The following is a 27,790-nucleotide window of genomic DNA, read 5'->3' as shown; positions in this document are numbered from 1 at the left end:
AAAAAAAAAACCCTGTCCCAGTGTCCCTGGAACATGACTATTTTCTAAACTATCTAGAAAATGTGTTAACATGATGATACAGTAAATCAAATACATGTTTGAACCTCAACTCTAGGAAGGGAACCAAATGACTTCTACTCTGTCCACATGTAAGAGGAAATTACAAACATATCTCCTCCAGCAGAATGCCCCTCAACAGTAGTCACATAAGTAGGAACTAGAGTACTTCGATAGTTAAGTTTAAATAAAATGTGGGCATCTCCCAGCACTGACTTCAGCAATAAATGGCTCTGTTTCACTTCATAGAATATGCTCTCAGCTCACCTCCCTTACACATGGAATCTATATAACTCCAACCTGTATACACAAAGCATAGAATGGTGGCTAACACAGGAGGTGGCTGATGGAAAGACAAGGCTCTGGCCAGTAAGTATAAAATTATACCTGAATAGGAGAAATGAGTTCCCAGACTCTACTGCACGAAAAATAATGTATTTCATATTTCAGAATAGCTTGACAGATTTTAAATGTTCTAATGACCACAAAGAAACAGATAATAGAGGTGATTAGCTAATTAGTTTATGCCACCAGAGGTATGGGTATTAAAATATCATTTTTATATTCCTAAAATCTATATGATTATTTGTCAATTAAAAATAAAATTAAGCTGGGTGCTGGTGTCTTGGGTCTGTAATTCTAACTACTCAGGAGCCTGAGATCTGAAGATAACAGCTTGAATCCAGTCCAGGCTGGAAAACTTGTGACACTCTTTTTTATTTTATTGTAAAAATGTTGTACAGCAGAGTTAATTACCTGCGTAAGGTAATGAGTGTATTTCTTGTTGAGCATTGTTACGCCCTCTCTTGCTGTTTTCCCACTATCCCTTCCCTCCCGCACCTCCCTCACTCCTCTGCGCCCCCCCCCCACCACCTTAAGTTGTACAGTTCATTTCCAATATACTGTCTTGTGGGTTGTGACACTCTTAACTAGTTATCTCCAAAAGGCCAGAGTGGCGCTGTGGCTCAAGTGCTACAGTGTTAGCTTTGAGTAAAAAATCCCAGGGACAGTGCTTAGGTTCTGAGTTCAAGCCCCAGTACTGGCACAAAAATAAATAAAAGAAGACTGTTACACCGGGCGCCGGTGGCTCATGCCTGCAATCCTAGCTACTCAGGAGGCTGAAATCTGAGGATCATGGTTCAAAGCCAGCCCGGGCAGGAAAGTCCATAAGACTCTTATCCCCAATTACCCTCTAGAAGTGGTGCTGTGGCTCAAGCGGTAGAGCGCTCGCCTTGAGCTGATGAGCTGAGGGACAGCGCCCAAGCCCAGAGTTCAAGCCGCACGACCGACAAAAAAAAGAGGAATGTTACATTTTTATGTGATACTCAAGCTTTTACATGGACATTCAAGAGAAGGGAACCTTTAAAATGTTTTGCTGCAAGGGACATAGATCCTGCCACTATAAACACATGCTATATTAGCTCCAGTGGCTCACACTTGTAATCCTAGCTATTCAGGAGGCTGAAATGTAAGGATTACAATTAAAAATCGACCTGCACAGAAAGTCCATAATATTTTTATCTCCAAGTAACCACCAAAAGCTGGAAGTAAAATTGTGGCTCCAGTGGTAGAGCACTAGCCTTGAGCAAAAAAGCTCCGGGACAGCCCTCAGGTCCTGAGTTCGAGCCCCAGGTCCAGCACCAAAAATAACAAAAACAAAACAACACACACACACACACACATACACACACACACACACACACACACATACACACACACACACACACACACACACACACACACACACACACACACAATAATAACAGAAAACAAAACAAAAAAACTACCATTTGTCCAATGTCCTCTGGAAGTAAGAGAGATCTGATTTCAGAAAGACTGCTGTAAGCTAAATATATTAAAAGTTAAAATAACATAAATATTTATATAATAAAACTAAAAAACTAAAATCTCAAACATATCTGGTAGTTATTCATTAGCAGTTATAAAACCATAGAATCTCATGAATAAGCAAATGCCTGAAGATTTAATTCAACCATAAAGGTAGGTATGCCTACCATAGTAAAAGATAACTACATCAAAGTTAATAGTCCAAGACATATCATCTGATGAAATTGAGAGTCAATAGAGCCAAGTTTTTTTTGCTTGTTTGTTTGTTTTGTTTTGTTTTTGGTCAGTCGTGGGGCTTGAACTCTGGGCTTCGGTGCTGTCCCTGCACTCCAGCTCAAGGCAAGTGCTCTACCACTTGAGCCACAGCGCCACTTCATGGAGCCAAGTTTTAGCTCTTTAGCTAGTTACATACCTCAGAGAAAGAAACATTATCTTTCTCAGGTCTTACCTAAATGTTACAAGAGTGAACTGAATTCATTGGGCAAATGTACATCACTCTTTTCTATATATTTGGTTTTTTTTAATCAAATCACTTTTCTCTTTGCTTTGTTATATTTAAGTACTTATACAAAGAGGTTTTTCCAACGTCAATTTGTAAGTACAATGTACATTACTCTTTTAGTAAAGAGTCATTAAAGACAACAAAGACTAATCTGGAACACCTTGATAATAGAAAAATACCTCAGGTGTCATGAAAAAAAAATCACCAGATTTTGGATCCTATATGCCTGAAGAAAAGAATGAAAAGAGCTTAGAACATGTAGCTTCTATGCTTTTAACTCTTTTAAGTGGTATTTTAATCATTACCTCATCACATGCTGACAGAATGCTGTAAGATGGCAGGCAAGCCTGATAAAATACCTAGGGGACCAATCACTGCTACTGATGTTCATCCAGCAGGACAGAGGAAATCGCTACATTCGGCGTAATCAATGATGATGCTGTCTTTAAAATGGAAATAAGAACCTAAAGTAACAGCACCTTTTAGCTGAATGCATCTCTCCGAAGTGTGGTTTGCTCTTCTCTCATTTCTAGCATAAGTAAAACATTTTATTTTATCCAGAAACCTACTGGGAGAAAACATCTCATTTTCAGAGATATTCTGTTGATGACAGTATTATGGCTACACAATATATCAATTGAAGAACCTTGCCACAAAATTTATGTTGCTCAGCATAATTTGTTTCTAAATCTTCATGTATTTGCAGCTATTGTGACTGGAAAAAGTGGTGATGATCTTAAATATGTTCTTATTCTTTGGTGGTCTCCTGAATGAATACTGCCTGTGATACTTTTGCTAAACATACACTAAAATGAGAACTTTTCAGGTGTGATTAAGTCATGGTTGGAAATTCTTGAAATTAATGTATTTAAGCACTGTCAGTGCCAACAAAATGCTTCATAATTCTCTCTTGAGGGGAAAAAAGCAGGGCATTTATTGTTGAAAGAGAGACAAAGGGTTTAAAATTGTGAGTAATTTAAGAAGTCACAATTTGGTTTTATTTATTGCATTCATTCCCAGCAAGCTTAATTTAAACACTTTTATACTTCTCAAGTTTTTGCTCTGTGCCTTTCATTTTGCGAAGGTAAAATCAAATGCTTAGAAAAGCTCCTTTGAAATCCATGCAGAATAGGGCACAAAGAAAAATCATGAACCCAATTCAATAAGTCAGTGTATAAACAACTTTTTCTTTTAGGTCCTGACAGTGTGGCAACAAATTTTAATTCATGGTTTTTTAAAAAAATTTATAGGAAATTATGTGCACATGTTGAGACCATTTTTTAAAAATAACATAGCTATCCTTCAGTCAATTAAAAATCATAACTTGGAAGTAGAAGGACATAATATAGAAATTAAAAAGTACTACAAGTGAATATTAAATGAGTTTAGTAGCCTTTATTTGGTGACTAGTACTTTTAGTAGGTATATATTTTCCAAAGAAAAACTTGGCTGGCTACTCTGGATTATTTTAGTGATTTACCTAACAAAGTCTACTTTGAATGTGTAATTTCACTATGTTAATCAGTGAATTCGATTTCCTTCAAGAGTTAAGTTTCTTGCAATAAATATTAACATGATACCAGAAAACTTTATAATTTTCCAATTGACTAGAAATGCTTGACAACCAAGTGCTGAGCTTAAATTGTAAAATAACTCATTATAAAATACAGAACAGCACTGTCGAAATTCATAGTGGAAAGTGTTTTAGAAATTAATATGAAGCTTCTATTCTTGGCTTAATTAACTTCCTTTTTCATTTACAAAGCATATCTGTCAGTGGGGTATCAGTGGCTCATGCCTGGAATCCTAGCTACTCAGGAGGCTGAGATCTGAGGATCACGGTTCAAAGCCAGCCCACGGTCTGTGACACTCTAACTCTAATAAACCACCAGAAAACCAGAAGTGGTGCTGTAGCTCAAGTGGAAGAGTGCTCACCTTGAGCTGAAGAGCTCAGGGACAGCACCCAGGTCTAGAGTTCAAGCTCCATGAAAGAAAAAAAAAAGTCTATCTGTCTGGGTTTTATGAACTTGGTCTCTTGTCCTCTTCCCTACAAGCCTGTTTAATTAAAGTTTAAAGGTATATATTCTTTTAGAAACAGGAGAAATCTATTTTGCCATTGAAATAATTAATCTTTTCTTAAAATCTGATCCTTCTGAATATATATTTATATGGCATTAAACAAAGAATAATCTTCCAATTGAAAAACACACAGTTTAGGGCTGGGAAGGTGGCTCAGTGGTAGAGTGCTTGCTTTGCATGCATGAGGCCCTGGGTTCAATTCCTCAGCACCACATAAGTAGAAAAAGCCTGAAGTTGCATTGTGGCTCAAGTGGTAGGGCACTGGCCTTGAGCTGAAGAGCTGAGGGACAGTGCCCAGGACCAGAATTCAAGCCTCACGACAGACAATAAAAAGAACGAGAGAGAGAGAGAGAGAGAGAGAGAGAGAGAGAGAGAGAGAGAGAGAGAGAGAGAGAGACAGAGAGAGACAGAGAGACAGAGAGAGAGACAGACAGACAGACAGACAGACAGACAGACAGACAGACAGACAGACACAGAGTTTAGAGTTAAAGTGCCATGTATTCAATAAATGGACAGTTTCCTGATTTCTAAGCTAATAGGAAAAAATTCAAGAACCTTATGAGACATAAGCAGATAATTATTCATAAAAAATAAATGAAATAGGGCTGGGAAGATGGCTCAGTGGTAGAGCGCTTGCCTTGCATGCATGAGGCCCTGGGTTCGATTCCTCAGCACCACATAAGCAAAAAGAAAAAAGCCGGAAGTGGCGCTGTGGCTCAAGTGGTAGAGCGCTAGCCTTGAGCTGAAGAGCTGAGGGACAGCGCCCAGGCCCAGAGCTCAGGTCCCACGACCGGACCCAAAAATAAATAAATAAATAAATAAATAAATGAAATAAAAGAGAAAAGATAATAGACAAAGGCTGTAAAATTCGGTAGTTTTTGTAAGACTTCTTAATGGTAAACAAATACATCTGACACCCAAGGAGTGTAACAAATATGCTAATGCCAGTTATTTTGATCAGTGACTTGTAAAACCAATGTTACCACTTTATCATCCTGTATGCAAATGTTTATCTACTAACTCTTGAAGGAATTTTTTTTGGGGGGGGGGGTCGGTCATGGGGCTTGAACTCTGGGCCTGGGCGCTGTCCCTCAGCTCTTCAGCTCAAGGCGAGCGCTCTACCGCTTGAGCCACAGCACCACTTCCTTATCTACTAACTAATGACACAAAGCCACAAATTTTTTGAAGTAATGACAAAAATTAAAGATAAGCTAAACTCTAATGGCTCACTGCTATAATTTACCTATTCATGAGGCTGAGTTCTGAGGACTGTGTCTCAAAACAAACAGACAGAGAAATCCAAGAGACACTGGAAGTATTGCTGAAGTGGTACAACACCAGACTTGAGCAGAAAAAGCCAAGTAAGAGCACAAAGATCTGAATACACACACACACACACACACACACACACACACACACACACACACACACACACAATCAAAAGGTAGATGGATGTACTTGTCATATTAAAAATAATATTACAAAATCAGTGTACATAGTTTCATACGGTCTCAATTCTAGCTTTCTTTCCTCCAAGTGCTCTCTCCAGAATAGTAACCTGATCACAGGACAGGGGAGACAGCACATGTATTTTGGGCTCTTCCCATAAGTGACATAAACTTTGATTCTTTCACTCTGCATCTTTGCAGTGCATACTTCTGATAACTACTGGGTATGCACATTGATGAGAAAGCAAGACCAGTTCCTTTTCAAGACAACACTAAAGTTTCGTATAGCTTTGGTTTTGGTCTTAACATACCAATCTCATCAGAGGGTTGTAAGAGCCCATCTTATTGGTATCGGGCTTAGCTATGGGAGTTCTTTCAGCTAAATACCACATGAACCAAGTGTTCAGAACCATCTCATAGTTCCACCCTCTTTTACTCCTTCTCCCCTGAGATGATTATGCCTTGTCAGCCTAGCCTCAGAGGGAAGAAGCAACTGAGCAGAGTTTCCTGCCACCCCTGGTGAGCCTATAATGGAATGGAAAACAAGACGCCATTAAATATAAACCACTGAGATTCGGCAGTGGTTTGTTGTCACTGAGTAAGTTCTCCTAAACTGCCTGACACAGGGCCCATTTAAGGCTTTTCAATAATAAACAAGCATATCCTCATCCCCTTTGCCATGCAGGGACAATCCCTGCAGCGTTTGTGCTGCTGGAAACAGATGGCTGAGACTCCTGTTCTGTACTACTTGCCTTCCTTAACCTTCAGCAACATGAAAAGCTAATGTTCAGCAAATTAGAGAGTTTACATTTTTAAAGATAAGGAGCTGGGATTGATACTAATTGGACTAAGTTGAAATATTTCCAAACTAAACAGAATCATTTCAAAGAGCCATATTCAGGATTAAAGTTTTATAAATATTGCATAGAGCTTTCTGCAGCCATTAAATTTGACAAATATGCTAGATTTCTCAGTGTGCTAGGTTTCTTCAGGCAGGATTGTGCTAGATGCTGGGTTCCCAAACATGGGTTTCCGCCCAGAGCTCAGGGGGCTCACCGGTAGTGAGAAGGATGTACAAATATGGCTCTAAGACAGCTAGTTGCATTTAATATCTTCTAGATAAGTAATAAACTAAAGAAACAATGCATTTCTGTAATGGTAAGGATGCAGGATCTTTTTAGATAGACAGGGAGATGAGAAGTCTGCTACACAGAGGATAAAACACGAGCATATGTACAGAAGTGGGAAAGCATCTTTTAATCTTGAACAATATAGCTCTAGTACACAATAAGCGAGTGCATGTATGCATATAAAAGTGAATGGATACATGGAAAAGATGAAGGAACTGCTTACTATACCTACTAAATGTCATAAGACAAAGAAATCCTAATTGTGAAAGGTTTTAAAAAGCAATGCCTGAACTCAGTTATTTCTTTCCCAGATATGTGTACATATTGTATATATATTTATTTTTCCCATGCATGTACACAGTCCTGCAAATGTATCATACATATGCATATATATGCTACATGTAGATATGTATATGCAGGGGTATGTGCATAAGGAACAAAAGTGTGAGAAAGAGTAAGAAAGAGTAATGAAAAATCTCACACTCTTGAGCCTCCATTGTCTTCTAAAGGGAAAAATTACTCCCTCACTATTATAGACTAAAAAAAATGTGGAAGTCCTAAAAAAAAAAAGTGACTGAGGAGGAAGAGATGGTGAGGAATTGATACATTATACTGACCAATTCCAGAATTAATTTACTCACATACAACGTGTGTTACTATGTGTATGCAAATCTCTATCTATATTCATTTTTGACTTTTATTTACTTGAAGTATTTAAACTGAGGACCTTGTGCTTGCTAGGCATGTGCTATCATCTCACACTTCTAGCATGCTTTTCCTTTAATATTTTTCATATAAGATCTCCATGGTCAAGGTAAGCTTCGACCAAGATCCTCTTAAGTATACCTCCCCTGGGATTACAAGTGAACCACCACACCCAGTTTATTAAGATAGGACTTTAATCAAATCAAGTCATGATCTTCAAAATCTCCACCTGGGAATACAGATGTGAATCACTGTTGTTGGCTTGATCTTTTAATTGTTCCAGAATATTGTAGTTTATGAATACAGCATGTATAATGTCCTTGACTACATTAATATACATTTAGAAAGTTTTTTCAGTTTTTTGCTATTACAAACCATGGTGTAATTAGCTCCCTTACACATATCTCTTTGCACTCACATGCAAATATATCTACCAGATACATTTCTAGAAATGGAACTGTTGAATAAGAATTAGCCAGATGAAGCCTAAACACCACAAAATGAGCAACACAAAAGGAAGGTTGCTTCCAGTAAAAGCAATGGCACTTGAATGGAAGGGATGGGAAGGGGAAACAAAGGAGGAGGCTACAATGCTTGATAAGAAATGTACTCATTATCTTGCCCATGTAATTGTAACCCCTCTGTACAGTATTTTCACAATAAAAATAAATAAAAATTAAAAAAAGAAAGAAAATACACAGCTGCCAAGAAACTGTAAACCTATGGGAATGGCTAGAACGTAGTTAGGAGAATGAGGGTGGGGAGATGCTCAAGGGCCATATCATAAAGGGAAATATTTGCCATGCTGCAGAATGAGAGGTAGGGTGAGATTCACATTTTTAAAAAAAGATTGTTTTTGAGTAAATATGAATGATGTATATACAAAGGTAGCAAAGGGAAATCAGCTAAGATAAACTGTAGTGATCCAGGGAGGATATAATGAATAGCTAGCTCATCTTCCTGGTGACCAGAGTGGTATTCTCTCTTGTCCCACTTTCTCCTTGGGGGACTGGCTCTCTATAGGCAGTCTCTACTACACCTCGGGGCAAAGCATCTCACACAGGGAACTACCCAGTCAGAGGGCCTGCTCCACCCAGGAATGAAGCAGCACTCATGCCAGCACCTAAGAGAGCAAAACTTCGTGTACTGGCTTGCTTCCTTTTTTTCCCCTCCAAAATATCAGAGAACTTTTGAGCTGATATTTTGGAAAAACCTCTCGTCCAGAAGTCCACAGACATATTGTAAGCCAACATCCATTTTTCTAAAAACCTGAGATCACAGAGAGGGCAGCAATTACAAAGAAAATGGGAGGGAACTCCTAAAATGAGACGGAGCTGGAAGTGATTGGTGTAGGTCTGACACAGTAAGTGACCCAAAGAGTCACTGGTATGTTTTCCCAACAGATATTCCAACCCAAACCATAGCACTGGGCACTTAAGCAGAGGGCTAGTGCCAGTCAATGAAGAAGAGGCAGAACAATCGGTAAGCTGTAAGTCTATCCTATGGGAAGGTACTATTATTTTATACTAGGTCAAAGCCTAAACGGGTTGAATCAGTCAGCACCTATTGAGACAGTTAATTGGTGAAAGACCTAATACCAGAACAGGTTCCCAAACTTCAATGTGCCTAGAAACCTGGAAAGTCTGTGACAAAATAAAATAGACTGCTGGGCTATCTTCCCAGATTCAGTGAGGAAGGAGTGAGAATCGGGACTTTACATTTCTAACAAGTTCCCAGGTGATGCCAATTCGTAGGCCTAGACATGACACTTTGGAAAAGCACCTACAAGAATACTCTCCACCTGGTGGCAGGTTGCTTATGTAATGTAGAGACAACGTGAGCTTTTTTATGATAAAGTATTTCTACATTTTTCTCACTTGAAAATAGAGAAAAACATGTTACAATCTATAGAGAACCTCTATTTCTATATACTTACAAACCACGATAGATTACCAGTAACTAATTAAGAATTACAAAATCAATAGTAGATAAGCTATGCCAAATACTTTAATTTCTGAAGTCTTCATGGATCTGAAGCTACCAAAAGATTAAATGACTTTAATTTTTGTTTTCAAACACTGACTTCCATTAGTAATCTCCTCAATGAAAGCAAAAAGGCAAATCAGGAAATACACGAATATAACAATGATTTAATATATTAAGCCTGACCAAAAAAATTTAAATACTGTTCTTTTGACTTGGTCCTTTCTGAATACGGTTTGCAGAAAAGGAAAAGAGAAGGTTAAGAAACATAGTCAATATTCATTCTTACTGTTAGAAATGTTTCAGGATCTTGGGGTGTTGTGTAGGAATAAGGACAGAAACTTGAAAGGAACTCAGCAAACATTTTTCTTCTTGGGAAAGGTGAGCTCCTGACAAGAAGCCAAGTAAGGAAGTGCAAGAAGTGGGCAGGCTACCTACATTTTATCCTTAAAGTGGTACTGCAGTCTGTTCTAATTGGTCAGAACTTTGTTCCGCAGTCTTGCACAATTGGCTACTTTGAAAATCAACCAAAATCGGGACACCTGGTCAAACTGTCAGCAAAACAATTTTTACTCAGCTGGCCCTCTACCACTTGAGCCATGAGTCTAGCACCTAGAAAAACAATTCTTACAAAACATGTGCCATAATTAAATCAGCTTTCTTGTAAGACGGCAGCCTCCCTTAAAACGTCAAGCAGCCACTTTGATAGAGAAGCTTCTAACTGCTGTATTACCAGCCAGAGTTTTTTTAACCTTTCATATTAGCAGAAATTAGAATTATTTTAATACTCATGACTGCCTCAATATACAGTAAAACTTTCATATATTGCTAGTGAAAGTTTCATTGTCATACCTTCCTTGATTTCCTTCCACTTTATTGCAAAGAATGTGCAGGTTTTAATAAAAGCATTCTATATTTTCTTTTTAAATTATGTAAGTATACTAAAGCTCAGAAACAAAGTTAGGAATCATTCCAATTTCCACCTGGCAGTAAGCATTCTCTTGATTTTAATGATAGTTGTATTAGATTTAGAATTTAGGCTTCATTTACATAATCCTCCAAAGACAGCCACAGAAATCCATTAAAGGTCACCTTACTTTCTTATATGTATAACAAATTCTAATCTGTTCATTTGCTTCCTCGACTATTATTATATTCCATGGTTTTGTAAAGCTTAGTGCTTATTATACTTTCAAGGAGGAAAATTTTTAGTTTTGGCTTTCTATCCTATTAAACTCCATTCCAGTATGTATTACTTGCTCCTCCTCATGTTATAGTAAAAGATTAAATAGCCATTTAGTTTTTGATGTATGTAAAATTGAAACCTAGACTCCAGAAATGTTCTTTGGAAGTTATCAATATATCTAGAGGTGAAGTGGTATGTGTGCATTCATCATTGCCTGCTCCCGGCTATGTATTAAAATCAGGTTTCTCATAATGGTAGGGAAGTAGAATTTATTTATGTAATAAAGTAGAAAATCTATTTGGTGCTTAGGTGTCAAGTTGCAGAGCTCAAAGTTAATGACTTGCTACTTACCATACCTCAAGTACACAGGTTGCATCAGACAACCTACTCTTCTGAAAGAAAGTATCAACAACTGTCACTTTTCTAATAATACAGAACAAAAAAATCACTCTGACTCAAATTCTCATTTCAATCACAATTCAGAATGATCAATTTCAAACTCTTATTAGATCTGTCAATAAGAAGCACTTAGATATTCCTAAAGCATCACTTTGCAGAAGAAAAATAGAAAGATGAACTTTTTAATGAATAATTTTAATGAATATTTATGCCCACAGATATACAAGATAGCAAACAGAGCCTTTAGTTTCGAAAACTAACATTTAGAATATTGTGTGCTCATGTCTAAGACACTGTTACATAGGTACGTATCCTACATAATGAGATAGATACTGTTTGAATATTTTCCATAACAATGCATGAGTTGGGGAACTAAATTAATGAAAACAAAAGACAAGAAGCAAACAAAACCGCTTGTTAATAGCACTTTCTTTTTACTACCTATGATTTGGTTTAGCATAAGCAGATTGTGTGAAATACATATTATATAAATATGTGTATATATGTATATGCATATATACACACACACACATATATAGAATACTGGATTTAGAAAAACAGCAACAAATAGGATAGGATTTTTTTTGTTTGGTTTTAGTATAGTTTTCTCAATTTGCTTTGCATCACAATGTTGCTTTGCATTGCTAAGACTTTATTTGGGCAATGAAATTTAATGTTCTCTTTTGTGTGTGTATGTGTGTGTGTGTGTGTGTGTGAGAGAGAGAGAGAGAGAGAGTGAGTGAGAGAGAGAGAGAGAGAGAGTTTATTCTCTATGAAGCAGGATAAAGAAAACTGAAAGTTACATATTTTTAACAAATATTAGAAGTGCCAGGCCCAAAAATTAGAATCAGGAAGTATACTAAAAAGAAGTGAGTAAAGTTTGCTTCATACAACAACATTTAGATGCTAAATTGCAAGAATTAGAGTCATAAGGAACTATCTGCATCTCTCCTATCTGTTGAAATTGTATAAAACTTTCACCACTTCATGTATAGGTCTATATTTAAAAGGAAATTAAAGACAAAATTAGGAATGCATAGTAAAAGGAAATGTTGAAGATCATTGGAGTTTGGAATAGGTATCACTCATCTTACTTATCCCAGTTGTCTAAGGGGTAGGAGTTGCTGGGTGACAAAGTCTATGTTTTCTCTCAGCTCAGAAAGTAGAAGGGCTGCAGATAGGAACCATCATTTTGAGTCTTTAACTCTCATTTCCTGCATGGGGAAAAGGAATTGTTTCTCTCTTCTTCATTTCTACCCTACTTTATCCTATTATACAAAAATAATTCCTTGCTAAAATTTTCACCTTGTGAGACCTCCTTTTTGAAATAGGCTGAGATGCCTTTCGTGAGTAGATTTCAAGGACCTGTGCTTTCATGTGGAAGCTGGGGAGCCAAGGGAAGCCCCTCACCCCTTGTCCATCCTAAGGCAATGACCTGGCTTTTAGGGTATTTCTTTTTCCTTTCATTTAAACTACTGGCCAAGATTAGAAATCAGTCTTATATTCCATAATGATTTCCAAATTAAAAAAAAAAGAAATGTAAATAATGACCACTAAATGATAGTCTGTGAACTAAATCTGGTCTAACACCTGTTTTTGTAAATAAAGTTCCATTCGAAATTCATTTCATTGTCTTTCATGTTGTAATATCAGTGTTCAGCAGATTTTTCAGATAAAATGGTCCATAAAGCTGAAGCTATTGCTATCTGGTGTTTTATAGAAAAAGTATGCTGATCTCTGCTACAGAGACAAAAATGAAGAGTAAGTGAAAATTCCTCAGAATAGGTAACTATTATCTTAAAGGAAACAGTCAAAAAACTCAAGTCACTTGCCAGGCCACTTGTGCCTACTCGGTCCCAACGAGCCCACACTGTGACCCGGGCCTGTTTCACCTGCATGCCTTTGTCACCCTGTGCCCTAAGTCTCACTACTCAACCCAAAGCCAGTGTCTGTATCTCAGAGGATGGCTGTCTCTTTTTCACCATGTCTCTTTATTTGTCATTTGGAGGGAAGTGGGCAGACCTAACGTGGGACTCCTGTAGTTTGGGCTGAGGTATAAAAACCCAGTTTCATAATCCATTCTGAGTTTATCTGAATGGGTGATATTGACAGGAAACAGCTAGCCAGGAGCAATGGGAAAATGCAAAGGGAACCTAAAATGAAGGTAATTAAGACTTCCCGACCTCAGCCCTGTGAACTGTACCTAGGGGTAGGAATTTCTCACAGGCACTCTCAATAAATACTCCAAAATCAGTGTTCTCGCTCTTAGAGACATCAGCAAAATGTTATTTGTAACAGCTCTTAAACTATTCTTGGTGCTATGAATTAACAAACATCAGGAAAAAAAATAACCTTACACAAAACCGTGCTTGTCATTGTTCAAAGTCATTTGGTGATCACCCTTGATTCTAGGAAAACAGCAATGATCCATAACATGAACATAATGTTCATGACAAAGGACAAAAACCACCCTGAAAGAACAGCAGAGCCTGGCAGACAGATCACCCCCAAATGGGGATGATCACTAGTAATGAGCAGCACTCCACAGCAGGAGAAATTACCTTATAGGAACCACATTGCTCACTTCAAATCATGAGTGTTATAATAACTTAACCGCCAGAACCCAGGAGAACCATAACGGACGAAAGGATCAGAACTGAGATAAGGACTCTTAAGTCAGGCATACTTTGTCTTCTTTCCATATTGTTCCTCTATTTAAACTTGATGTTCATGTCTGTAGCCTCAAGATAGATAAAGATGAACTGAAGTGTCATCTTCTTGTGGCATGCCCATGCCACATAATCTCTTTCTCTGTCATATTTCTCACCTAATAAAATTTCCTATTAATTTTAATACCTTTGTCTTTTTTTCTAAATTCTTCCCATGCCAGACACTGGCTCATGTTGGATAAGGTAGACTGACCAATAAATGTTCGAATTTGTTACACTGGCTCAGGTTGGATTAGGCGGACTGACCAATAAATGTTCGAATTTGTTTTCTGCATGTGAATATTCAGTTTTCTCAAGTTTCATTCACTGATGAGACTGTCTTTTCTCCTTTAATTTTTCTTAGCACTCTAATTAAAGATTAGTCAACTGGGTTGGATGCAGTAGCTCACACCTGTAATCCTAGCTACTGGAGAGATGGGGATTGAGAGGATGGTTCAAGGCCAGGAAAAATGTTAACTAACAAGATACTATCTCCACCAATGAGCTAGATATGGTAGTGGATGCTTGTCATCCAGCTGCACAGGAAGCTAAAATAAAAACTGGTTCAAACCAGCTCAAACAAAAATACAGGAACTTATCCAAAAAACAACTGAAGTAAAAACATCATAAACTGGTTGAATACATGCCTGGTTCACATGAGACCCTGAGTTAACCCTAGGACCACCACAACCATGTAAAAAGTATAGATGAGTCAACTATAAACACTGATTTACTCTATTCTGTCCCATTGGTCTTTATGTTCCATCTGTCCTTATGTTAATACCATATTGTTTTAATTACTATAGGTTGTAGAATATTTTGAAATCAGGAAATATGAAGGCTTATTTAAAATACATTGGTGGTACAATTGCAAAATGGTGTATGGAGATAATTAAAAGAAAAAAATAACCATAGTAATCTCTCTGTTCATCAGAATTGTGTTCCAATCCCCCTCAGAAATGTGCGAAACCAAGAAGAGCATCAAACACTACATGTGCTATTATTTCCTATATTTCACACTTATGTAAAGTTTGATGTATATATTTGCCATAATTAGATATTAGCAATATTAATAAAATACACAACAATAATATTCTATGATTAAAAGCTATGTTAATGATTACTCTCTTTCAAAAAAACTCTGTATTTTCATCTTTTCACAAATGAAAGCCCCTTTGTGGTTTCTCTTTGACATATTGGAACAGCTAGCATTGCTACTCCTGTACTTTGGTACCTTTTTTGTTGTTGTTGTTGGTTGTGGGCTTGAACTCTGGGCCTGGACGCTGTCCTCCAGCTCTTCAGCTGAAGGCAAGTGCTCTACCACGTGCACCACAGCGCCACTTCCAGTTTTCCTGAGTGTTTTATTGGTGATAAGTCTCATGGACTTTACTGCCAGGGCTGGCTTTGAACCGTGATCCTCAGATCTCGGCCTCCTGAGTAGCTAGGATTACAGGCATGAACCACCTGCACCCAGCTTTGGTACCTTTTTTTTTTAATTAAAGCAAGAATGACCTGAACACAATCATTCCAAGACTGAGAGAGTTGTGATCATCAACATGGCTACTAAAGGACATAGTATGGGTAGTGTGAGTGTGCGTATATGCTGACAAATGATGGCTCATGTCCCAAGTAGGAAAGAGAAGGGCATCATGACATTGCATCACAATATTCAGCAATGAGAAATTTAAAACTTGTTCACATCTAGAATTTCTTATTTAATATTTTCACACTCCAGTTGTCTACATGATAACTGAAACTACAGAAAGCAAAACCACAGATAATAGGTACTATTGTTCCCCATGATTTAGCAACAAGACTTTGAATATTTATCCAAAAGAATCAAAATCAGAATCTCAGAGCGATTAACCTTCTTATGTTGACTGAAATTATTTTTCACAACAGCCAAAATATGATGTCAACCTAAATATCCATCAACAGATGAACACATAAAGAAAATGTGAGGAACACATCTACTGGGAGATTATTCAGAATTATAAAGGAGGAGACTCCTGTCATATAGAACTGCATGGAGAGACCTTGAGGATATTGTGTCAACTACATTAAACTAGTCACAGAGAAGGAACACTGCATGAATCCACTTACATGAAGTATCTAAAATAGCCAAACTCACAGCAGCAGAGAAATATGGTAGTTACCAGGAACTGAGTGCTGAGAAGGAAATTAAGAGTTGCTAATTAATGAGTATAAAACGTATAAAACAACAGGTATGAAAAATGAGCAATTTGTAGAGATTAACCACATATTATAGTCCAAAAATACTATGTAACATATTTAGCAACCTGTTAAGGGGGAATGTCTCATATAAAGTAGTCTCAGCATGACAAAGTTTTATTTTTAATTTTTTAATACTATTTTTGTTACTTTGATCTTTAAGGTTCATAATGTATGGAGCTATATGCTATACATTACAGTACTATCAAATTACTAAACAATAATAACAAAATATCAGATCATTTAAAATGGGAAAGGCATTCTACTAAGCTCTGGGGAAGCAAAATAAAAAAACCAATTAATGATAAAATACAAAACAAAATATTCTATGTTTAAAGTTAAGGTATTCGTGCATTTTTGAAAAATCATATTCATTAATCTGTAGGTAAAATTAAGATCAACAGTTGTACATGTAAAGTTATTGTTAATTTCTGTGATGTCCAGAAAGAAATGTCATTTGTTCAAATATGCAGTTTTTAATCAGTAATTCCATTTTTATTCAATGATAACACAATACCCAAGGTAAATAATCATCTACAATTATATCAAATGTAGAAGTATTTCTATTAAGATGAAGATTGTTGACCAATTTATAAATCTTTAGCAAGGAAGAATTATAATTCTTTAGCAAGAAGAAGCTAGGAATCTCCAGACTACATTAAAATTTTCTCCTGGTGACATAAGAGAAAATGAATATGTTTATTTACTGGGAACTAAACTTTGAACAGGTCCTGAAGCACTTCATTAAGTGCTCAAACCCTAATCTATTAAAAAAAAAAGCATTGTCAACCTTAAATATTAAACAAGGATGTATAATGCCTTTTTGACTATGGAATAATTTCTTGTTCAAAATAAAACCATGCTACAGGGATTTAGAGATTTATAACCTTCTATTCAAATTACTAACAACTGGGGAATAGTGGATAAATTTTGTACGTTCAGAAGGAACTACTGATCCTGCTCCAATTTGAGAATTAACAAAAGAAAACTACCAGCTTTTATGTTCCAAAATATTTTGTTCAACAATATTTATCAGAGTCCTAATATAAGTTTCATCTTATATATTCTTCTTTTCAATAAAGAATCATTCTTAATTACTAACGTATGAATAAAAATGTTATAAATGAATGCATGGTCTTCAAAACAGCAACATAGACACATTAGATTTCTATTGCTTAGAACCACTACCCCACCCTTAAAGAAGAAGTTATTAAATAAGCATCATTTATAGTTTTACTAGAAAAAACTCAATTTACTTCTGTTTATCTTCTTATGCAGCTTAATCACTTGCTGGAATACAATATTATTCAACTCTCTGTGATAGGCTAACATTGATTTCTGCATCTTCAATAGTCCATTTAAAATCAGCAGCTTTATAATGTTTAATTTCTAGAGATTCAATGGATTTTCTTTTGCTAACATCACGAAGTTATTTTTAATAAATTAGGGTGTTTTGACATTTTACAATATAGCCCTTCAACTTGAGGAAAAATTGTCATTTAAAATATTTTGCTGAGAGGGAAGTCTCAAGATTCCCTACCCTGAATTATTCTGCAATGTCAATACATGAGTTACAGAAAGTCTTGCACCTGTCTAGCAGGAAATGACTGTGCTGGGAACGGGACATGTTTCTTCGAAATACTACTGAACCTCCCCTGCCCTGGTTCAGGAAGCAGAATAGAGAGTAGCTTTTGGAATTCATTTGAACAAGGAAGGTTCTGAGCATCACAAAATCAAATTAAGTGAAGTAGATTTTATTTCACTTGTGGGACCACCATTTGTTGCAGTTTGTTTTGGCAGTTCCAATTTGCATTGATTATCTCAATGTAATAATTAACATGATCTACTCTTACTCTCCAAAGTGTCCTAGTTTAGGTGATAAATTATATTATATTTTATTTTTGGGGAGGTCTGGTCGTGGGGCTGAACTCTGGGCCTGGGCGCTGTCCCTCAGCTCTTCAGCTCAAGGCTAGCGCTCTACCACTTGAGCCACAGCGCCAATTCCGGCTTTTTTCTTTTTGCTTATGTGGTGCTGAGGAATCAAACCCAGGGCCTCATGCATGCAAGGCAAGTGCTCTACCACTGAGGCACTTTCCCAGTCCCATCGGTGATAAATTATATAGGAGACTATGGAAAATTTTATTTACTTATTTCATTGAAGTTGGTAACCATACACAGCCCCAGATTCCAAAAGTCTGCACAATGTACTTTTACCAACTAAGAATAAAAGTAATGCTGAACCACATTTCTGACCATCAGAAATACAAGAGTCCCAACAAATAATGCTGATGTGATTGACTCACATTGTGATGCTTTCTTTTTGTGTGTTTTCTAGAACAGTGCTTCTGTGTGAGTCATAACAAACTAATAAGAAAAAGCAAATCACTATGAAAGATATTTTTGTGGGGCTAACGAGCATGCCTAAATATTACTTTCATTAGCTTTTTACTGTTAGTGTTATAGCATAGGCATTTGAGTCAGTTTTATGAAAATGGCTCATTCTTAGCTAAGTGATTTAGAGATTTAGTTTATAACTAACTAAAGTGTAAGCCCCAAGTAGGTGGAATCTGCCTCTTGTTTACTTATTTATGTCTCTCCATTATCTAACCCAATGCCCTTTAAATTAATGGATCTAAGATCTATCATCAGTGAACTGATAAAATGTAATATAACCTGATCATCTAAAAGCAATTCTAAAACTTGTATTGAAATTTGAATCTAAAGTCCACAGTTTGCCCTTTGCACATGACCTTTATATGAATTTTCTCTGAGAAGGTTATTACAAATAGTGTTCATGTGGCTAAATGTTAAAAAAAAAAAACACTTCCTGGGAGGGAAATCTGGTAGCAAAATATAGGGCTAAAAATAGCAACACAACAGTTTACCTTAACCAATTTGATCTATTTAGCTAAAACACAATCTGTGTGCAAAGTTGTTCTTTATTGCATTTAAATTCAATATTCTATGTCCCTTCTGTAATTAAAAAAATAAACACCAAAAAAGTTTATCATCCTTAGAGATTATTGCCAAAGCAACTAGTAAGGATAAGAGATTATAGTTTTATTAAACTGAGGTTTCAGAAGGAAGGGTTGAGCAAAGGAACTGTTAATTGCAATATCTGGTTCTGGAATGTCCTCATATACCAGTCATGACTATAAGCACCTTGTACAGTTCCTTTAAACTACTAGGAGTGCCACATTACTGGTGTGTCTCACTACAGGTGACTGCATTAAAGGGGGGGGACAATGACCCAAAAGGCAGTTGATAACTTAGCTGACCAGTGGTTCAAACACTATCATCCAGTGGTCCATCCTGGCTCTAGACCTGGAATGGATTCAACAACATTTTCATCAAGTAGTTTACACAGCAGTATACCCAAGGAAGCCATCAGGGGCAGCAAAGTAAAAGTCACATAAAATAAAGAGAGGATAGGCAGAAGCAAGAGCAGAAATGCAGAAGGTCTTACTGTACTAGTAATGTACTACCCACTAATGTTTTCCAGTGAGGCTAGCTGAGCCTTTGCTCTATTACTGCCCTTACTTGCCCAGGTGTCTTTAAAATGTTGAACTAAAACCCTTTATATAAGGATAATAAAAATTTAAAAAAATAAGTGCACTTTAAATTGTATTTCATTACCTATCTGTTTTTCGTAAACTGAAAAGGTTTAAGACAACTTTAAAAGAAAACTAGGTTTTCCATTTCCTAACAAATGGGGCAATGTCATTCTTTCTGATGGAGGCATAGAATTCCATTGTATATATATACCACATTTTCTTGATCCATTCATCTACTGAGGGGCATCTGGGTTGGTTCCATAAATTAGCTATGGTAAATAATGCTACAATAAACATGGTTGTGCTAGTAGCTTTAGTGTGGTCTTGTTTGTAAACATTTGGGTAAATGCCCAAAAGTGGGATTGCTGGGTCTCTCTTTGTTGCTTTGTATGTCCCTCCCCCACAGTATAACCCCTGCTTTCACTATATTTGATGTCAGTATAACTTGTGGAGGAGATGGGGAAAAACCAGTTGTTTAAGGATACAGGTGGACCTGTTGCAACAATGAGAAGTACAAGTTGTCATGTCCAAAACGAGCTTTACAACGTCGGTGCTGGGGGGGGGAAGGGGGGGAAGGAGAAGGATTGGGATTGGGGGGGAGGGGGGAGGCTGGGAAGGGATGTGAAGGGTAAACACAGGAGGAGGCTGCAATGCTTGGTAAGAAATGTACGCATTGTCCTGCCCATGTAATTGTAACTCCTCTGTACAGTATGTTCACAAATACAATAAAATTAAATTTAAAAAAAAAGAAAACTAGGTTAAGAATAACAACAAGCCTAAAATGAATATGATTCTTCTCCACCCTTACTTATTTAAACTTGAAATATTGATTGGACCAGGAACAATACCTCAACTGATAATTCCATTTAGTAGGGAGGAACAGATTGGGATAACTAGGATTCAAGGTGGGCTTCAGAGGTAGGGGAAAGAGGGTATAAATTATTCCATCCCTAATTCTGCTTCCCTCAACCACTAACTTTGCACCATTAATACTACTTCCATCTCTTGTTCTACTATGTAACTCAATGTACCAACAGCCTAAACTTTCTCTCACAGGGGTCTACTGAAGAATTTCTTGCACAGAGATTTTAGTGTCTGACTGTGATTTGCAATCACCAGTAAATCAAAGCTATGTTCTCTTTGGATTGTAATTGAATTCCCTGACATGCCAAATTCTGCTAGAATACTTTACATACATGAATATTTTTTAGTTGCTACATTAATTCTTTTTTTAAAAAAATAGGTGTTTATTGGCATGTAACACACATAAAATATAATTTATCCACTTAAATGTACAGTGCTGTAGGTATGTTCAGTTATGCAGCTACCACTACAATCTAATTTTAGAATATTATTGCTGTTGTTGTTGTTGTGCTTGTTGTTATTTTGCTCATGAGCATGAGGAAGCTACTCAAAGATTGATACAGGAATTGCATGAGCAGGTTCAGAACACTCAAAGAGAAATAAAGGAATTGTGTGAGCAGGCTGAGAACAGTCAAAGAGATAGACAGGAATTGCGTGACCAGGCTGAGAACAGACAAAGAGAAAGTCAGGAATGGCATGAGCAGGCTGAGAACAGTCAAACAGAACTATAGGAATTGTGTGAACGTGAGGAAGCTAATCAAAGAGTAATACAGGAATTGTGAGAGTGGGATGAGAATAGACAAAGATCAATAGAGGCATTCATAGAATCCATAAACAGACAGCTGAAAGAAGTCAGGGAGACCACAAAGGGAATGGAGCCAACAGAAGGAAGGGGAATCCAAGTAAACCATAACCAATCAACTAAGTGATTTGAGAATAAACACTGAACACTAAATTAAGGAACTAAAGAAGTTCATACAAGATCTAAAACAAAGCTCCAACAAAGAATTTGAAGCCATCAAAGGTGACTAATTAGAAGGAAAAGGAATAAAACACAAAGTAGAAAGTGTTGACAGTAGGTTATACCATGCAGAAGATCAAATCTCGGGGATTGAAGACAGCCTAAATATTATAGAGAAAGAACATACAACTATTCAAGACAAATCCAAGAAATATGATAGAGCTATTCAACATCTGGAAGACACCATCAGAAGGACTAATCTGAGGATAATGGGGGTAGAGGAGCACCTAGAGATAGAACTTAATGGTCTAGGAAATTTGTTTAACAGGATCCTAGCAGAGAACTTCCCAAACATACAAAAAGATAGGCCTATTCAGATACACTAAGCATTTAGAATTCCAAATAGAACAGACCAGAACAGGACATCCCACCATCACATTTTAATACACACAGGATCAATTCAGCCAAGGAAAAGATCCTTAAAGCTGTCAAGGAGAAAAGATCAATCGCCTATAAAGGGAAACCAATTAGAATCACCCAGATTTCTCAGCAGACACAATTAAAGCAAGAAGAGCCTGGAATGATGTATGTCATGTCTTAAAGACAAACATCAACCAAGAACACTGTACCCAGCTAAAAACTCTCCTTCATAACTGACGGGCAAATAAAAACCTTCCGTAGAAAAGAAAAACTGAAACAATATATCTCCACCAAACCAGCCCTACAAAAGATACTTAAAGATGTCCTACACATAGAAAACCAACAAGACCACAATAAAGGCCAAGAAACCACACCCAAACTGAGAATCCAAGAACCATAGGAAGAACCCAGTTTTCGCAGCCCCCAAGAAGGTGGATAACATGGCAGGAACTCCCAAATACCTCTCAGTCCTATCTCTTAACTTTAATGGACTTAACTCTCCAATTAAGGGACATAGACTGTCTAGTTGGATTAACAAGCAAGATCCTTCTGTCTGCTGCCTTCAGCAGTCACACCTTTCCCATAAAAACAAACACATTTTGAACGTGAAAGGCTGTAACAAAATCTACCAAACAAATGGTCCCCATAAACAGGCAGGAGCTGCAATCCTAATATCAGATAAAATAGACTTCAAAATAAAATTAGTGAGAATAGATAAAGAAGGTCCCTACATACTAATTAAGGAATCTCTCCTTGAGGAAATTACAACTCTAAATCTTTATTCATCAAACAACAGAGCACCTAAATTTCTCCAAGAAACACTACTTTCCCTCAAATCTCCAATAGATCCAAAGACATTAATTGTTGGGGACTTTAACATACCACTATCCCCACAAGATAGATCAACTCGGCAAAAAACTCAACAGAGAAACCGCAGATCTAAACAACTGCATAGTTCATAGATTTACCAGACATCTACCGAATATTTCACCCAGCAGCATCAGAATACACGTTTTTCTCAGCAGCACATGGAACATTTTCCAAAATAGACAACATTTTAGGTCACAAAGCAAACTTGTCCAAATTCAGAAACATTGAAATTATACCTTGCATTCTCTCAGACCACAAAGGAATAAAAGTAGAACTCAACACCTAAAGACATGAAAGAAAGTCATGTAATCCATGGAGTAAGAACAACACACGGTTGAATGACCAGTGGGTCATGGAAGAGATTAGAAAGGAAATTCAAATGTTCATGATATTCAACAAAATGAACACACAAATTACCAGCTCCTCTGGGACACAGCAAGGGCAGTACTCAGAGGCAAGTTTATAGCTCTGACTTCCTACATCAACAAATTGGAGAGATCTGAAACCAACAATTTAATGTGACATCTGAGCCTCCTTGAAAAAGAGCTAGAGGATAAACCCCAATCCAGTAGACAGAAAGAAATAATGAAAATTAAATCAGAATTAACTGAATTAGAATCCAAAAAAACCATAGAAAGAATCAATAAAACAAAGAGTTGGTTCTTCGAAAAAAATTAACAAAATTGACAGACCCTTAGCAAATCTTATCAGAAAAAGAAGAGAACACACCCAAATAAATAACTCACAGATGAGAATGGAAACATCACCACAGAAACAACCAAGATTCAGAACATTATAAGGGAATACTTCTCAAAACTTTATGCTAATAAGTTTCAGAACCTGGCAGAAATGGACCTTTTCCTAGCAATTCTTTACATGCCGAAACTCAACCAAGATGAGTTAAACCATCTTAACAGGCCCATATCAAGCATTGAAATAGAAACAGCAATAAGAGACCTCCCAGCTAAGAAAATTCCAAGACCAGATGGTTTTACAGCGGAATTCTACAAGATCTTCAAAGCAGAGCTCACACCAATACTCCTCCAACTCTTCAATGAAATTGAAAGAGAAAGTTCACTCCCGAACTCATTCTATGAAGCCATCATAACCCTCATCCCAAAACCAGGCCAGGACTCAACAAAGAGAACTATAGACCCATTTCTTTGATGAACATTGATGCAAAACTTCTCAACAAAATTTTGCCCAATCGACTTCAACAATTCATCCAAAAAAATCATACACCACGATCAAACAGGATTCATTTCAGGGATGCAGAGCTGGTTCAATATATGCAAATCAATTAACATAATTCATCACATCAACAAGAGCAAGGATAAGAACCACATGGTTATCTCAATAGATGCAGAAAAAGCATTCGAAAAGATCCAACACCCCTTTATGATGAAGGTGCTGGAAAAATTAGGAATCCATGGAACATTTTTCAGTACAATAAAGGCTGTATATGACAAACCTACAGCCAGCCTTATACTTAATGGTGAAAAACTAAATCCAATTCCTCTTAACTCAGGAACAAGACAAGGATGCCCACTCTCTCCACTTCTCTTCAATCTAGTATTAGAATGCCTAGCTACAGCAATAAGACAAGATGCAAACATAAAGGGGATCCAAATAGGGAAAGATGAAGTAAAACTCTCCCTCTTTGTAGATGACATGTTCTTGTATTTAAAGAATCCCGCGGACACCACTCCCAAATTACTCAAGCTAATTCAAAACTTTGGCAAAGTAGTAGGGTATAAATAAAATTAACCCACAAGGGGCTGGGAAGGTGGCTCAGTGGTAGAGCGCTTGCCTTGCATGCATGAGGCCCTGGGTTCGATTCCTCAGCATCACATAAGCAAAAAGAAAAAAGCCGGAAGTGGCAATGTGGCTCAAGTGGTAGAGCACTAGCCTTGAGCTGAAGAGCTGAGGGACAGCGCCCATGCCCAGAGTTCAGGCCCGACGACCGGACCATTCAAAAAAAATTTAACCCTCAAAACTCAATTGCTTTTCTGTATGCCAACAATGAGAAAAGCATGGCTGAAATTAGGAAAGCAACTCTATTCGTAATATCCCCACAAAAAATAAAATACCCAGGAATTAACTTAACCTCTATGATGAAAACTTTGAGCACAGGCTCCCATGCTCCTGGATTGGAAGGATCAACCTCGTGAAAATGGCAATACTTCCCAAGGCTATCTACAAATTCAATGCGAAACCTATTACTATTCCAACCACACTCTTCAAGAAAATAGAAGAGGCCATCCAAAAATTTATATGGAACAATAAAAGACCCCGAATAGCAAAAACAATCCTTCACAGGAAAATCAGTTCTGGAGGAATATCAATACCAAATTTCAAACTGTACTAATGGTATTGGCACAAGAACAGACCTCAGGACCAATGGAATAGAATTGAAAACCCAGAAATGAACTTACAGACCTATAGCCATCTAATCTTCGATAAGGGAGCTAAAAAAAATGGAATGGAAAAAGGACTGCCTCTTCAGTAAATGGTGCTGGCAAAATTGGTTAACTACTTGTAGAAAACTAAAGCTAGATCCTTATATATCACCCTGCACCAGAATCAACTCCAAATGGATCAAAGACCTCGAAGTCAAAGCAGACACTCTGAAAACATTACAGGATGGAATAGTAGAAACTCTAGGTCTCCTTGGCTCAGGTCAAAATTTTCTTAATAGAGACCCAGAAACACAACAAATCAAAGAAAGGTTGAACAGATGAGACTGCATGAAAATGCAGAGCTTCTGCATGGCAAAGGACATAGCTAGCAAGATCAATGGGAAGCCCATGGATTGGGAGAAGATCTTCAGTAGCCATACAATGGACAAGGGTCTCATATCTAAAATATACCTGTAACTCAAAAAATTAAATTCCCCAACAACAAGTCCTCAAAGATACAACAGCCCAATAAATAAGTGGGCTAAAGACTTAAAGAGAAACTTCTCTGAAGAGGAAAGAAGGATGGCCAATAGACACATGAAGAAATGCTCAATCTCCCTAGCCATAAAAGAAATGCAAATCAAAACAACATTGAGATTCTACCTCACCCCAGTTAGAATGGCTATAATCAGGAACTCTAATAACAACAGATGCTGGAGGGAATGTGGCCAGAAGGGAACCTTATTGTTGGTGGGAGTATAAATTTGTTCAACCACTTTGGAAAGCAGTATGGAGGTTCCTCAGAAGACTCCACATAGAGCTCCCCTATGATCCAGCAATCCCACTTTTGGGCATTTACCCAAATGATCACAAACAAGGCCATACCAAAGCTACCAGCACAACTATGTTTATTGCAGCCTTATTTACCATAGCTAAAATATGGAACCAACCAGATGCCCCTCAGTAGATGAATGGATCAAGAAAATGTGATATATATACACAATGGAATTCTGTGCCTCCATCAGAAAGAATGACATTGCCCCATTTGTTAGGAAATGGAAAGACTTGGAAAAAATTATATTAAGTGAAGTAAGCCAGGCCCAAAGAAACATAGGTCCCATGGTTTCCCTTATTTGCAATTACTAGTATATGTCTAAGACAAGCAGAAAAGGTTAGATAAGTTGATGTTAGGTGCAATGTACCCCAAGATAAGTATTCAAATGTTTTTTTCTTTCATGTAATTGTTTCTAACATATTTATAAGATTATTTCTTTGTTGCTTTGTATGTCCCTCCCCCACGGTATAACCCCTGCTTTCACTGTATTTGATGTTGGTATAATTTGTGGAGCGGAAGGGAAAAAACAAATCATTTAAATAGGGATACAGGTGGACCCATTGCAACAATGAGATGTACAAATCGTTTTATTGAAAAACGAACTTTACTACTTTGCTGGGAGAGGCGGGGGGGGGGTGGTAAAATGAGATGGGATGGGAAGGGGAAACAAAGGAGGAAGCAACAATGCTTGATAAGAAATGTACTCATTACCTTGCCCATGTAATTGTAACCCCTCTCTATGGTATTTTCACAATAAAAAAAGGAATAGAAAAGATATTGGGTCCTTCCAGTTTAATATCCATATTCCATAGGATATTGCAAGTAACTCCTTTAGACAAATATATTTATTCCTGACTAATGTTACAATTTTATACACATATGCTTCTTCACTAAAGGAATCAGAGCGAATGCCCTCTTATATCTCAAATATAAACAACCATAGACAACCAGGAAATACTTTGAAAATAATCTACCAAAGAAGATAAACAGGAATGTTTGAAAAGCACATGAAATATTCACAATACCATTAGGTTTCAGAAAAAGGCAAATAAAAATCACAGTAGGATTCTATTTCACATGTACTATAATTTTGATAATTAAAATATTCACAATATTTTAAATTATAAGTTAACATAAATATTGTAAATGATTTGAAAACCTGTACTGTACATGATGGAATATGAATGTATAGACAGTATGAGAATTTCTTACGTGTGTGTGTGTATGCCAGTCCTAGGGCTTGAATTCAGGGTCTTAGTGCTGTCCCTGAACATTATTCTTTAAGGCTGAACACTCAGTCTCAAGGACTCTCCTCTTGGAGTTGCCTTTGAACAATGATTCTTAGATCTCAGCCTCCTGAGTAGCTAGGATGACAGGCATAAGCTACCAATACCCAACTCTCCAATTTTTCTAAAGTGGACTTTGATATCATAATCTTAAATTAGCCCTGCCAGTGTTAGTATCTGAAAAAGAGTGATTGAACCAGATGCTGGAAGAAATGATGAGGTTAATGTTAGTTTAATTAGTACTCTTTTTCCTTATACTTTGTTTATGAGTAATTGTACAATTATTACAATTTATCAGTAAGTTGATGCTTGCCTTACCTCTTA

The 27,790-nt window shown here is 37.0% G+C and overlaps 1 protein-coding gene across 4 annotated transcripts in view; it reads right to left on the bottom strand.

The window, feature by feature from the left end:
* Positions 1–27,790, bottom strand: part of Immp2l (inner mitochondrial membrane peptidase subunit 2) — an 864,225-nt gene that overhangs the window by 261,517 nt on the left and 574,918 nt on the right. The gene's annotated exons all lie outside the window — the stretch shown is intronic.

Source organism: Dipodomys merriami, unplaced genomic scaffold, assembly GCF_024711535.1.
Source record: "Dipodomys merriami isolate MVZ:Mamm:240054 unplaced genomic scaffold, mDipMer1.0.p SCAF_5, whole genome shotgun sequence".
Lineage (NCBI taxonomy): Eukaryota > Metazoa > Chordata > Mammalia > Rodentia > Heteromyidae > Dipodomys > Dipodomys merriami.
This window is presented reverse-complemented; position numbering and strand designations above follow the sequence as displayed.